Raw genomic sequence first — 13,864 nt, forward strand, 5'->3', positions numbered from 1 at the left:
TGCCCGCCCTCTGTTCCTGTTGTCCCAGCTCCTGAGCAGTCCCACAGAACTCACCGTGATGTCGGGGGTGGACCAGGCTTTGGACAGATTGCGGGCGGCAGCGGCGGGGCAGCCTCCTGGCTGGCTGGAGGCGCAGGTGGCCGGCCTGCTTCACCGAGCTCCAGAGCGGCTGTCCCCCGACACCGCTCCCCGGGCCTCGCGTCGCCGCCGGAGCCCCTCCCGGGACCCTCCAGGCCGCGCGACGCAGCCTTCCCCGTCCGGGGGTGCGCAGCCTGGGAGGAATCCAGTCACGCGGCGAGGCCCTGCGGCGGCGTCCGGACCTTCGCCCCGTGGCCGGAAGGGGGCGGGGCCGGCGCGCGCCCGACTCCCGGCGGCACCAGGTCCTTAGGGGGGCCGCGGCGGTGGTGGACGAGCCGCGCGGCCTGCCTCGGCGGGCGTTTCGGCCGCGGGTGGAGCGGCGACCTGCCAGGCGGCAGGGCCGAACCGGGTCGCGTCCCCCGGCCGTGGGGGGGAGCTGGCTGGAACGGGGGGCGCTGCTGCGGCGCCCCTGCAGCGGTGCTCGCCTCTGACCCCCCGAGATTGTGCCACAGCCCCATGGCTGCAGCGGGACCGGAGGGCAGCCCGGCGGAGTCTGTGCCGGCTGCCAGAAGATTGGAGCGGAGGACGCTGTCAGGCTCCCAGTTGCCGTGGGGGGCCCTGAGCGACCGGGTCCCTCGCGATGGCGTGGCCGAATTGACTCTCGGCGGGGGGAGGCAGGAGCCTTCTTTTGTGGGGGTGTCGCGGCCCAGTTCCGTCGGGGGTTCAGGCCTCCCACCCCGGCTCAGTCTGCAGGGGTGTTCGGGCCGCAGCAACGAGGCGGTGAGTTCGCCGCCGGGAGGCGGGAGGTCCACGAGGCGTCATCGTCTGGGGATCCAGGATTTCCGGCTGGAGGGCACACAGCCCCCTCGCAGCCCGGTGAGTATGCGTCTATGTCCCCTGTTTGTCACCCGCTTTTGTCTTCGTCTGTGGTGGTGGGGGGCCCCTTAGCAGAGTCCGGGGGTGGTGGGGTTGAGGCTGGTTTTAGCAGTTCAGGGTCGGCTGGGGGAGTATGTGATGTGTTGGCGGATGTGCGTTGCTTGCTTTTACGTTTGGAGCAGGGTTTTGTGGGGTCGTCGCCAGTAGCAGCGTGGGTTGGGCCACAGGGTGGCGGGTTGGCGGGTCAGGGCGTGGCTGCGTCGGGCCCTTGTGTTGGCATGCCGGTTTCAGTGTCGGTGCAAACCAAGAAGGAAAAGGAGTGTCGTGTGCATCTGGATGATCGGGCGCATGGCGAGGTGTATGTGTGTTTTGAGGGTTTGTTGGGGGCCCATTTGAAAAAGGAGGTGAAAGAGCGGATTTGGAAGGATGAATATGTTGAAATATTTTCGCTATTGCCTCTTGAGAAGTTTAATTTGGACAAAAGTAAGAAAGAGGATAGCAAAAAGGAAGAGGAAGAAAAGCGGAGGTGGCGCTTGATTCCTCAGACATTTGTAAATTGGCAGCAGGCGTTTGCTATTTTGGCGAGTGTTATCGGGGAACAGGCCCCTGATAATTGCTCCGCGTTATTTTGTTATTTGGATGCTATTGGGGAGGCTTATAGAGTATATGGCGGGCAGGCGTGGCTGCGGTATGACGAGCAGTTTCGTCAGAGGAAAGCTGTGCGTCCGGCTATCCGCTGGGACCAAAAAGACATTGGCTTGTGGATGCGGGTGATAGCGCAAAATAAGTCTGGGAGTTCCTTTCTTGGGGGGGCTGGAAGCACCAGCCAGAATAGCGGCACTGCCGGCTCTACGGGTGGCGGGGGTCAAGGGCAGTCGGGAACGCACAAGGCAGGGGTGTGCTGGCAGTTTAATGACGGCCAGTGTAAGTTTGGGGCCAACTGTAAATTTAAACACCTCTGCTCAAACTGCAACGGTACTTCACATGGGGCATCAAAGTGTTTTAAGAAAGGGAAGTCCAAATCCGGGGGGGGGGGTAATTCGCAAGGGGGAGACTCCAGTGAATCTGGAAAGGATGGTCCCCTATCTAAATAGATACCCTGATAGGGTAGGAGCGGAGCTGTTGTATTCTGGTTTTCAGGAGGGTTTTCGGATTCCGGATCCTCCGTTTGAAATCCCGTTTATTTTAAAAAATTTGCGCTCTGCTTTGGAGCATCCGTCAGTTGTTTCGGAGAAGATCCAAAAGGAAGTTTCGTTGGGGCGCATGGCGGGCCCTTTCGTGTCTCCTCCTTTTCCGAATTTGGTCGTTTCCCCGTTGGGGGTGGTTCCGAAGAAGGAGCCCAATAAGTTTCGGCTTATTCAGCATTTGTCTTACCCACGGGGAGGTCGGTTAACGACGGTATCGATCCGGAGATTTGTTCAGTGGTATACTCTTCATTTGATGAAGCGGCAGGTTGGGTCCGGAAATGTGGTCGTGGGGCCCTTATGGCTAAGACTGATGTTGAGTCCGCTTTTCGTTTGCTTCCGGTTCACCCAGACAGCGTGAGGTTGTTGGGCTGTTTCTGGGAAGACAGGTGTTTTGTAGATAGGTGTTTACCTATGGGTTGTTCCTTGTCTTGTGCGTATTTTGAGGCTTTTAGTTCTTTTCTTGAGTGGGTTGTGTGCGATGTCTCTGGTTGTGATTCGATAGTTCATTATTTGGATGATTTTTTGTGTATTGGCCCGGCGGATTCTTCGCGTTGTCTCAGGATTTTGAAGGCGATTGAGTGGGTGGCGGATCGGTTCGGGGTTCCGTTGGCACCCGGGAAAACTGCGGGCCCCGGTATGTGTTTGCGTTTTCTGGGGATCGTCATCGATACGGTCGAATGGGAATTCCGGTTGCCGGAAGACAAGCTTGATGATTTGAGGGCTGAGGTTGTTCGCACACGTCGGTTGCGTAAAATTTCGTTGAGGGACCTTCAGTCGCTGTTGGGAAAGCTGAACTTCGCTTGTCGGGTAATGCCGATGGGTCAAGTTTTTTCACGTAGGCTGGCTAGCGCTACTTCGGGGGCTCGGGCTCCCCATCATTTTGTGAGATTGTCGGCGGAGCTCAGGGCCGACTTGGAGGTTTGGGAGTCCTTTTTGATGAAGTACAACGGTCGTTCGTTGGTAATGGCTGATGTGGTCTGCAACGATGCTTTGGATTTGTTTACGGATGCGGCAGGCGGATTCGGTTTTGGTGCTTATTTTGGAGGGCAATGGTGCGCCGCTCAGTGGCCTGCCGCTTGGGTTTCGGCTGGGTTGGTGCGTAACATCACGTTGTTGGAGATTTTTCCGATTCTGGTGGCAGTTCATTTGTGGGGTCAGGAGTTTCGGAATCGGCGTGTCCGTTTTAATTGCGACAACATGGGTGTGGTGAGCGCGATTAATGGTCTTACTGCATCATCCCCTCCAGTGGTCAGGGTTTTGCAGAAGTTGGTGCTAGCATGTTTGTCTTTGAATGCGCATGTGACGGCGACACATGTGCCTGGAGTGAAGAATGAGATAGCTGACTCTCTCTCTCGCTTACAGTGGGATCGTTTTCGTTCCTTGGCCCCGGAGGCAGAGTTCGAGGGTCTGATTTGTCCAGAGGAATTGTGGAGGGTGGCTTACGAGCCGCGGAGTCACTGATCGTATCGTCTTTGGCACCAAAAACCTGGGAGGCCTACCGGAATGTGTGGTGTGCGTGGGAAGAGGTCATTACGGCTGGCTCCACCAGTGGGGCCAGGCTTGAGGAAGAGGGTCTGTTGTTGTCATGGTTGGGGCAGGGCGCAAACGAAGGTTGGTCTCGGGCAAGGGTGACACGTTTGTTGGCCGGATTGTCTTTCAGTTTTCGGTTGCGCGGGCACAGGGATTTGACAAAAACGTTTTTGGTTAGACAGGCGGCGAAAGGTTTTCACCACTTTCGGGGGGGGGTGATTTACGGCGGCCAGTGTCGTTTAACATGCTTGAGCAATTGGGTTTGGTTCTGGAATCGGTATGCGCGGATGGTTATGAGGTTGAGTTGTTTCGGTTGGTTTTTTCCTTTGCATTTTTTGGGGCACTGCGGATCGGGGAACTCGTGTCTCACAATAAAGAGTCTGTGGGCGGGTTGTTAGCCAGGGATGTGACGTTGACCACTCAGGGCGTCGAATTCTGGCTACGGAGGTCGAAAACGGACCAGGCTGGGAAAGGCCGTCGAGTTGTGTTGGGAGTTGTCTCTGGTTCCAGAATGTGCCCGGCTCAGTGTTTGCGTAGATTTTGGGATCTTCGTCCTAGTCTGGGCGGATCTTTGTTGTGTCACGCAGACGGGGGAAGTCTGTCTCGATATCAGTTTGGTGCGGTGTTTAAGAAGTCAATTCGGTGTTTGGGTTTGGACGATTCTAGGTTTGCTTCGCATTCTTTTCGGATTGGTGCGGCGACTGAGGCAGCTGAGCGTGGTTTGGGTCCCTCTTTCATACAGCGTATAGGAGGGTGGAGGTCTAATCGTTATCGGAGTTATGTTCGGCCTTCTGACGTGCAGGAGGTGTGTCCGGTTGGTGTGGTCCATGGGGTTGATTAAATATTGCAAGTATTGGAGTGTTTTCTTGCGATATGTTTCTGTGAGTGTCGTTTTGTGTTTCAGGTACGGAACCGCTGCTGGTTTGGATATTTGGTCACTCCTTTGTTTACTGGGGAGCGGTGAGAGCCGATGTCAGGACCGACGGCAGGCAGTTGGGAATTTCCAGATCGGCGGCGGTGGTGCGGTGGATCGGTTTTCGGGGCCTGGTGTGGCGTCGGGTGTTGCCGGAAATTCACGAGTGTGTTCGTTTGGACCGGGCACCAGATGCTCTCGTTATTCACGCTGGGGGTAATGATCTGGCTGTTCGTCCCTTCCGGGAGTTTATCAAGGACATTAAGCAAGGTTGCTTGCGGTTGTGGGTGACTTATCGGGAAGTCACGATTGTGTGGTCAGAGATCGTGCCACGCAGGCGTTGGCGGTCCATGAGATCGTTGGAGAAGGTCAACCGGGCAAGGATCAAGGTTAACAGAGCGGTATCCGCTTTTATAGTTAAAAACGGGGGAGTTGCCGTGCGACATTTTGATTTGGAGAAGGGTGAGGGTGATTACTGGTTGGCGGACGGGATTCACTTGAATGCAGTGGGTTCCGATATTTGGGCCCTCGCCCTTCAGGAGGGGATAGAGAAGGCTGTCGCTTGGCGGGGTCTCGGGTCATTGAGGTGTTCAAAGGCCCCTCGTTGTGGCGGTTTTGGGGGAGGGGGAGTCCTTGAAGTCGGTGGAAATTGGTTTGGGAGACTCTCTGTGTAGGGTCTCCTTCGTTTAACCCCTTCACGACCTTTGACGCCACGTAGGCGTCATGAAAAGTCGTGTCAGAACGACCCATGACGCCTATGTGGCGTCATGACTTTAAAGCCCCCCTGCGGGTCGGGTGACCTAGGTCACTGAAAGGTCACCCGACCCGCAGATACAGGGGGCTTTGTTCTTCGCCACAGGGGGCGTGGCTTCGCCCCCACGTGGCTACGATCGCTCTGATTGGCTGTTAAAAGTGAAACAGCCAATCAGAGCGATAGTAATATTTCATCAATTAAAATTGATGAAATATTACAATCCAGCCATGGCCGATGCTGCTGTAGCATCGGACATGGCTGGAGACACCGATTCCACACCCCCACCGGCGATCGCCCCCCCCGCAACTGAATGACAGCGGCGATCTGCCGCCGCTGTCATCATCTGCCCCCTCCCATTCCCTCTGCTCCCCGCCAGCCTCCGATCCCCCCCTCACCTCCCCCGGCACCTTCTAAGTCCCCCTGTCGCTCCCGGTGTCCGGCGGGTCCGGTTCATGGGCACCGCCATCTTAGAAAATGGCGGGCGCATGCGCAGTGCGCCCGCCCGAATCTGCCGGCTGCAGATTCCATTCTTTCATTTTGATCACTCTCACAGTGATCAAAATGAAAGAAAAAGTAAATAAACCCCCCGATTATCACCCCCATAGGTAGGCAGAACTAATAAAATAAAGAAAATATTTTTATTTTTCCATTAGGGTTAGGGTTAGGGTTGAAAAGAGGGTTAGGGTTAGGGTTGAAAAGAGGGTTAGGGTTAGGGTTGAAAAGAGGGTTAGGGTTAGGGTTGGAAAGAGGGTTAGGGTTAGGGTTGGAAAGAGGGTTAGGGTTAGGGTTGGAAAGAGGGTTAGGGTTGGAAAGAGGGTTAGGGTTGGAAAGAGGGTTAGGGTTAGGGTTGGAAAGAGGGTTAGGGTTAGGATTGGAAAGAGGGTTAGGGTTGGAATTAGGGTTAGGGTTGGAATTAGGGTTAGAATTAGGGTTAGGGTTGGAATTAGGGTTAGCGTTGGAATTAGGGTTAGGCTTGTGGTTAGGGATGTGTTAGGGTTAGGGCTGTGGTTAGGGGTGTGTTGGGGTTAGGGTTGGAGTTAGAATTGAGGGGTTTCCACTGTTTAGGCACATCAGGGGGTCGCCAAACGCGACATGGTGCAACCATTGATTCCAGCCAATTTTGCGTTCAAAAAGTCAAACGGTGCTCCCTCCCTTCCAAGCCCTGACGTGTGCCCAAACACTGGTTTACCCCAACATTTGAGGTATCAGCGTACTCAGGAAAAATTGCACAACAACTTTTGGGGACTAATTTCTCGTGTTACCCTTGGGAAAATAAAAAATTGGGGCTAAAAAATTATTTTTGTGGAAAAAAATGATTTTTTCATTTTCACGTCTCTGCATTATAAACTTCTGTGAAGCACTTGGGGGGTTCAAAGTGCTCACAACACATCTTACATACGTTCCTTGGAAGGTCTAGTTTCCAAAATGGGGTCACTTGTGGGGGGTTTCCACTGTTTAGGCACATCAGGGGCTCTGCAAACGTAATGACGACCGCAGACTATTCCATCAAAGTCTGCATTTCAAAACGTCACTACTTCCATTCCGAGCCTTGACGTGTGCCCAAACAATGGTTCCTCCCCACATATGGGGTACCAGCGTACTCAGGACAAACTGGACAACAACTTTTGGGGTCCAATTTCTCCTGTTACCCTTGTGAAAATAAAAAATTGCGGGCTAAAAAATCATTTTTTGAGAAAAAAAAAGATTTTTTATTTTCACGGTTCTGCGTTATATACTTCTGTGAAGCACTTGGGGGTTCAAAGTGCTGCTCACCACACATCTAGATAAGTTCCTTGGTGGTCTAGTTTCCAAAATGGGGTCACTTGTGGGGGGTTTCCACTGTTTAGGCACATCAGAGGCTCTGCAAACGTAACATGATGCCCGCAGACCATTCGATCAAGTCGGTATTTCAAAACGTCACTACTTCCCTTCCGAGCCCCGACGTGTGCCCAAACAATGGTCCCTCCCCACATATGGGGTATCAGCATACTCAGGACAAACTGGACAACAACTTTTGGGGTCCAATTTCTCCTGTTACCCTTGTGAAAATAAAAAATTGCGAGCTAAAAATTCATTTTTTGAGGAAAAAAAAAGATTTTTTATTTTCATGGCTCTGCGTTACAATCTTCTGTGAAGCACTTCGGGGTTCAAGGTGCTCACCACACATCTAGATAAGTTCCTTGGGGGGTCTAGTTTCCAAAATGGGGTCACTTGTTGGGGGTTTCCACAGTTTAGGTACATCAAGGGCTCTGCAAATGTAACATGATGCCCGCAGACCATTCCATCAAAGTCTGCATACCAAAACGTCACTACTTCCCTTCCGAGCCCTGACGTGTGCCCATACAGTGGTCATCCCCCACATATGGGGTATCAGCGTACTCAGGACAAACTGGACAACAACTTTTGGGGTCCAATTTCTCCTGTTACCCTTGTGAAAAAAAAATTGCGTGCTAAAATTCATTTTTTTTGAGGGAAAAAAAATGATTTTTTATTTTCACGGCTCTGCATTATAAACTTCTGTGAAGCACTTGGGGGTTCAAGGTGCTCACCACACATCTAGATAAGTTCCTTGGGGGGTCTAGTTTACAAAATGGGGTCACTTGTGGGGGGTTTCTACTGTTTAGGCACACAGGGGCTCAGCAAATGTAACATGACGCCCGCAGACCATTCCATCAAAGTCAGCATTTCAAAATGTCACTACTTCCCTGCTGAGCCCCAGCGTGTGTCCAAACAGTGGTTCCCCCCACATATGGGGTACCAGCGTACTCAGGACAAACTGGACAACAACTTTTGGGGTCCAATTTATCCTAGTACCCTTGTGAAAATAAAAAATTGCCAACTAAAAAATTTTTTTTTAGGAAAAAAAAAGATTTTTTATTTTCACTGCTCTGCATTATAAACGTCTGTGAATCACCTGGGGGTTCAAAGTGCTCACTATGCATCTAGATAAGTTCCTTAGGGGGTCTAGTTTCCAAAATGGGGTCATTTGTGGGGGAGCTCCAAAGTTAAGGCACACAGGGGCTCTCCAAACACGACATGGTGTCCGCTAACGATTGGAGCTAATTTTCATTTCAAAAAGTCAAATGGCGCTCATTCCCTTCTGCGCCCTGCCGTGCACCCAAACAGTGCCCCCCCCCCCACATATGGGGTACCAGCATACTCAGGACAAACTGGACAACAACTTTTGGGGTCCAATTTCTCCTGTTACCCTTGTGAAAATAAAAAATAGCGTGCTAAAAAATCATTTTTGAGGAAAAAAAATGATTTTTTATTTTCACTGCTCTATGTTATAAACTTTTGTGAAGCACTTGGGGGTTCAAAGTGATCACTACACATCTAGATAAGTTCCTTAAGGGGTCTAGTTTCCAAAATGGTGTCACTTGTGGGGGAGCTCCAATGTTTAGGCACACAGGGGATCTCCAAACGCGACATGGTGTCCGATAACGATTGGAGCTAATTTTCCATTCAAAAAGTCAAATGGCGCTCCTTCCCTTCCGGGCCCTGCCGTGCACCCAAACAGTGGTTTATGACCACATATGAGGTATCGGTGTACTCAGGAGAAATTGCCCAACAAATTTTAGGATCCATTTTATCCTGTTGCCCATGTGAAAATGAAAAAACTGAGGCTAAAAGATAATTTTTGTGAAAAAAAGTACTTTTTTTTTTTTACGGATCAATTTGAGAAGCACCTGGGGGTTCAAAGTGATCACTTTGCATCTAGATAAGTTCCTTGGGGGGTCTAGTTTCCAAAATGGGGTCACTTGTGGGGGAGCTCCAGTGTTTAGGCACACAGCGACTCTCCAAACGCGACATGGCAAGCGCTAAATATTCCAGCATATTTTCCATTCAAAAAGTCAAATGGCACTCCTTCCCTTCTGAGCCCTGCCGTGCGCCCAAACAGTGGTTTTTGACCACATATGAGGTATCAGTGTAGTCAGGGGAAATTGCCCAACAAATTTTAGGATCCATTTTATCCTGTTGCCCATGTGAAAATGAAAAAATTGATGCTGAAAGAAAATTTTTGTTGGAAAAATTAAAATGTCCTTTTTTTCCTTCCATGTTGCTTTAGTTCCTGTGAAACACCTAAAGGGTTAATAATCTTCTTGAATGTAGTTTTGAGTAGCTTGAGGGGTGCAGTTTTTAGAATGGTGTCACTTTTGGGTATTTTCTGCCATATAGACCCCTCAAAGTGACTTCAAATGTGAGGTGGTCCCTAAAAAAAATGGTTTTGTAAATTTTGTTGTAAAAATGAGAAATCACTGGTCAACTTTTAACCCTTATAACTTACTAATAAAAAAATATTTTGCTTCCAAAATTGTGCTGATGTAAAGTAGACATGTGGGAAATGTTATTTAGTAACTATTTTGTGTCACATAACTCTCTAGTTTAACAGAATAAAAATTCAAAATTTGAAAATTGCAAAATTTTCAAAATTTTCGCCAAATTTCTGATTTTTTCACAAATAAACGCAAAAATTATCGATCTAAATTTACCACTAACATGAAGCCCAATATGTCACGAAAAAACAATCTCAGAATCGCTAGGATGCGTTGAAGCGTTCCAGAGTTATTACCTCATAAAGGGACACTGGTCAGAATTGCAAAAAATGGCCAGGTCATTAAGGTCAAAATAGGCTGGGTCATGAAGGGGTTAAAGGTATGCTGGTCGTGATCTGGTGAAAGATGGATGGGGAGTTTTCCATCGGAAGAGGGCGGATCCCCAAGGAGTTTGTGGACAACATCTATTGGTGTGCTGGTGCTCCCAAGCCTGTGGGGTAACGGCTGGGAGCAAATGGTCGGGGGTTGTCCATGATATTTGTACTATTTCACCACGATCTTGTGGCTTCAAGGACTTCTCCTTCCAGGGTTAAATTCATTGTATTGTTTATGATACAGTGTTTATTGTTTGTTTATTGTTATAATAAAAGGCTGCTGTGGCCATAAAATTCCAAAAAGAAATACCGGTGTCTGTGTATTAGTTGGCGCCGTGTTGGGGGTGGTCATTTTATGGTCACGGTGGGGGGTTTTGGGGTAAGTCAAGACGCTTGATATCCCCTTACGAGGTAAATACTTGACAATACCAACGTCATGTTATGAGAGTCCTTGTTCATTTTCTGTAAAACTTTACTTAGAACATGTTCTTTCAAAACAGTAAGGCTAAGTGCACACGTTGCAGAAATTTTCTGCTCAAAAACCTGAATCCCTTCCCAGAAACCGCACCTATTTTTCCGCTTGCGTTTTTTGCGCAGTTTTGATGCGTTTTTGATGCGGTTTTTTTCCGCAGCGGTTTAAAACCGCATGGAAGAGGCCTAAAACGGGGAAAATCCGCAAAATTAATGAGCATGCTGCGTTTTTTACCGCGATGCGTTTTTTTCGCGGTAAAAAACGCATCAATGTGCACAAAAAGTGCAAAATGCATAGAAATGACTGTGCAGCTTATTTTTAGCGGTTTTATAGCGAAAACCGCGGTAAAAACCGCTAAAAAAACGCTGTGTGTGAACACAGCCTAACAGTCAATGCATTTTGACAAAGTATGAACATATCAACTCCTTCAATCTCCCTGGTCTGACCCTGCTGCTTTTCCTCCTGCACCATGGTTTCCAAACCCGAGGCTTCCCGAATCTTCCCATTAGCTGTCACTGGGTGCTCCTTGTCCACAATCCCCATTCTGGGCGATTGCCAGGCTGCCGCTTGCAGTCTCTCAAAGGACCCTAGGTCCCCGGACGACACAGAAGGTGACCCACAGATGCTAAACCTAGATTCTTCCAGTAGCCTTCCCCTTCTGGTGCTCTCAGAACCCAGTTTTTCCGGACCTTCCCTCTTAGCTTCACTTCTTGTCCAGAGGACACCGTCACTGCATTGTTGTTCTGATCTGCTTGCTTCAAACACACACACACTCTGACTTAAGGCCCCGTCACACTAAGCGATATCGCTAGCAATATCACTATACCGTCACTGGTTTTGTGACACGGCAGCGATATCGCTATGTCTGATACTTACCTCCGACCGGCTCCCCAGCTGATTATCGCTGATCGCGCGAGAACGGCCTGGGCCGTTTCTCTTCGTCAGCTTCCTGCTGGGCTTCCTGTGGAGAGACGAGCGACGCGTGGAGCCGGGCGGGAGGACGTCAGGATCACCTCGTCTGACAAGTAAGTAACGACCCCCGACCCCTGCGATGTTGCTGGTGAGATCTGCCTGTGTGGCAGCTCATTAGCGACCATTTAGCGATGCACCAGCGATCCTGACCGGGTCATATCGTTGTCAGGATCGCTGGTGCATTGCTTGCTGTGACAGCACCTTTCTACAACAATTCTGTCTCCTCTGGGTAACTCCTCCCAGCAACAATCTCATTGGTACAGCTAATTAACTGTTTCTATTCTGGCTAAAACCAGCTAACTATTGCTATCCTATCTAGCATCTCACATTCTAACCCTACAGTGCCCTCTAGTCTCCCAAGCACTACATAACACCCACTATTATTCTATATAAACCTCAAACTATCCCTAACTAAGCCTAACTAGCTCCAACAATACTTTAATATCACACTGTACAATACATATTACAAATATACAACATTCACAGTGGGAGGACACGTGGCGTATCTGGCCACCCCCTTACACATATATATTGTTTAGGGACAGTTGGCGTCAATTATGTACATGTATTATGGGTAGAGTGTTATACATTATGGTAGTTCTTAATAGTTCATCCTAAGGAGGTATAGATATTAGTGGGTGTTAGGGATTTGTAATGGGGTTTTTTGTACTCAATGTCTTGTTATGCCTAATTATTTAGTAGTTCCAATCCCCTGTTTATTGTTGCCATGGGTTTATCCCCTCAGTGAATATATCCCTACTCTTTTTCCCCCCTTTTCCTATATGTCGTTCTCAATGCCATTTCCATATCACCATTTTCCCTGCCAGACTTTTTTCATCCAGGCAGGATGAGGTTAATGACGACACATTACATGCATGCTGCAGACCAGTACGTGTCCGAATGAGGCGCTTGTGTGCTGCGTGGCTCCCGGCGTCTACATGTGGCTGGTTGCTATGGCGCCCTAGACGCCATCTGTTTCTTGCTATGTGACGCTGGCGCCGCTCGGCACACTTGGTTGCTATGACGGCGGACGCGTCACTTCCGGTCTGCGCGCGTCACCCTCACTTCCGGTTTGACGGCTTTTTAAAGCACCCGGTTGCCCATTTTGTTACACCCCCTGACGAAGGACGAGCATCTGAAACGCGCGTCGGGGCAGACGCGCTGGTCCCAACCGCTCCAGTGGTGCCACTCACTTGAGGTAATTAATCTACCATCAGGCACATTAACCATTTTAATCCTGGGCTCAAGATACCATCTGAGCCATATTGGGCAATATTTTGCATGGCTTCTCTGATCTAAATATGCAGAGTAAAGATTCTATGGATGTAGTGGCCATTTACTTTCTATGGTCTTCTAGTACAGATACCATTTACCATGCTGGATCAGGACTGATAAAAAAGCACAGGTAACCTTTTATTTTTCTTAAGCTGTGCTTAAGTTTGTTTTTTGCCCCCGGTGGCCATTAGGATTATTGCACTGTGGTGTCTTTTGTTCTAAGTTTGCCCCCGGTGGTGGTGAGCGTAATCGTACTCGGGTTTCTTTAGTTAAGTGCACATGATTATAATGCAGGTGTGATTGCACTGGCTCTGCTATAAAAGAGTCACAGGTGCTGCAATCAGTGTTGGTGATAGTGTTCATTTCAACCTTCCTTGGTGGAGGAAGGAGCTGGTGAGCGTTCCTTGCAGCACCGTCTTAGCCCTGGTGTGGAAGGTGTCATAGGGGATTTCCTTGTAGCTCTGACAGAGCTTGGTGGCAGCGATTCAGGAGGAGAGCTGCATTCTAGTGGTGGACTCTGTTGCCAGGAGCAAGAGCAACAGAGTAAAGCTAAGTGGTGCTTCCCTGTTTGTGTTTTTCCTTAGTGTGCATTAGTACAGCGGTGGGGCCAGTGCCTGCGCCACCCAGCTCCCTAGCAAGGGATAGGTGTAGGGTGTGCTAGGGCGACAGGTTCCTGATCGGCGCCTGGTGCGGAACCGGCATAGGGAACGTTAAGAGCGTTAGGGACACTGACTCAGGGGAGTGCAGGAGGTCTCCACGTCCCCTCCCCCTATCGCAGGGCCCACCGTTGTAACTGTTTCCCCTTTCCCCGTGTCTTGTTGTTTTAGATACCGGCCTGCGGGCCGTGTCACACAGGACAGCTTCACGTGCCGTGTCTTGTTGTTTCAGTTACCGGCCTGCGGGTCGCGTCACACAGGACGGGTCATCGTGACACATATATACTAGACACCGTGATACACTTAGTAGATCGGGCCTCTTTCATTGGATTATATACCTTGACATATGGTTGGGTGGTTTGGGTCCACGTGTTTCTCCATAGTGCGCGGTATGACCATGCCTGCATCTATTTGTCTCTGTCATTGTTCACATCTGCTGTAATTTTGAATAAAGTTTTTTGTATTTTTCTAAACTATGGATCTATAGTCGCTTTCTGTGG

At 49.8% G+C, this 13,864-nt stretch overlaps 1 protein-coding gene across 1 annotated transcript in view; it reads left to right on the forward strand.

Moving 5' to 3' along the window:
• The first annotated feature begins 11,427 nt into the window (after positions 1–11,427).
• LOC141082970 (uncharacterized) overlaps positions 11,428–13,864 on the forward strand; it is a 166,741-nt gene continuing 164,304 nt past the window's right edge. Inside the window, exon 1 of the transcript XR_012230617.1 lies at positions 11,428–11,486. The gene's annotated coding sequence lies outside the window, so the exon portion shown is untranslated. The remainder of the gene's footprint in view (positions 11,487–13,864) is intronic.

Source organism: Dendrobates tinctorius, unplaced genomic scaffold (assembly GCF_039654945.1).
Source record: "Dendrobates tinctorius isolate UK_male_01 unplaced genomic scaffold, ASM3965494v1 ptg000019l, whole genome shotgun sequence".
Lineage (NCBI taxonomy): Eukaryota > Metazoa > Chordata > Amphibia > Anura > Dendrobatidae > Dendrobates > Dendrobates tinctorius.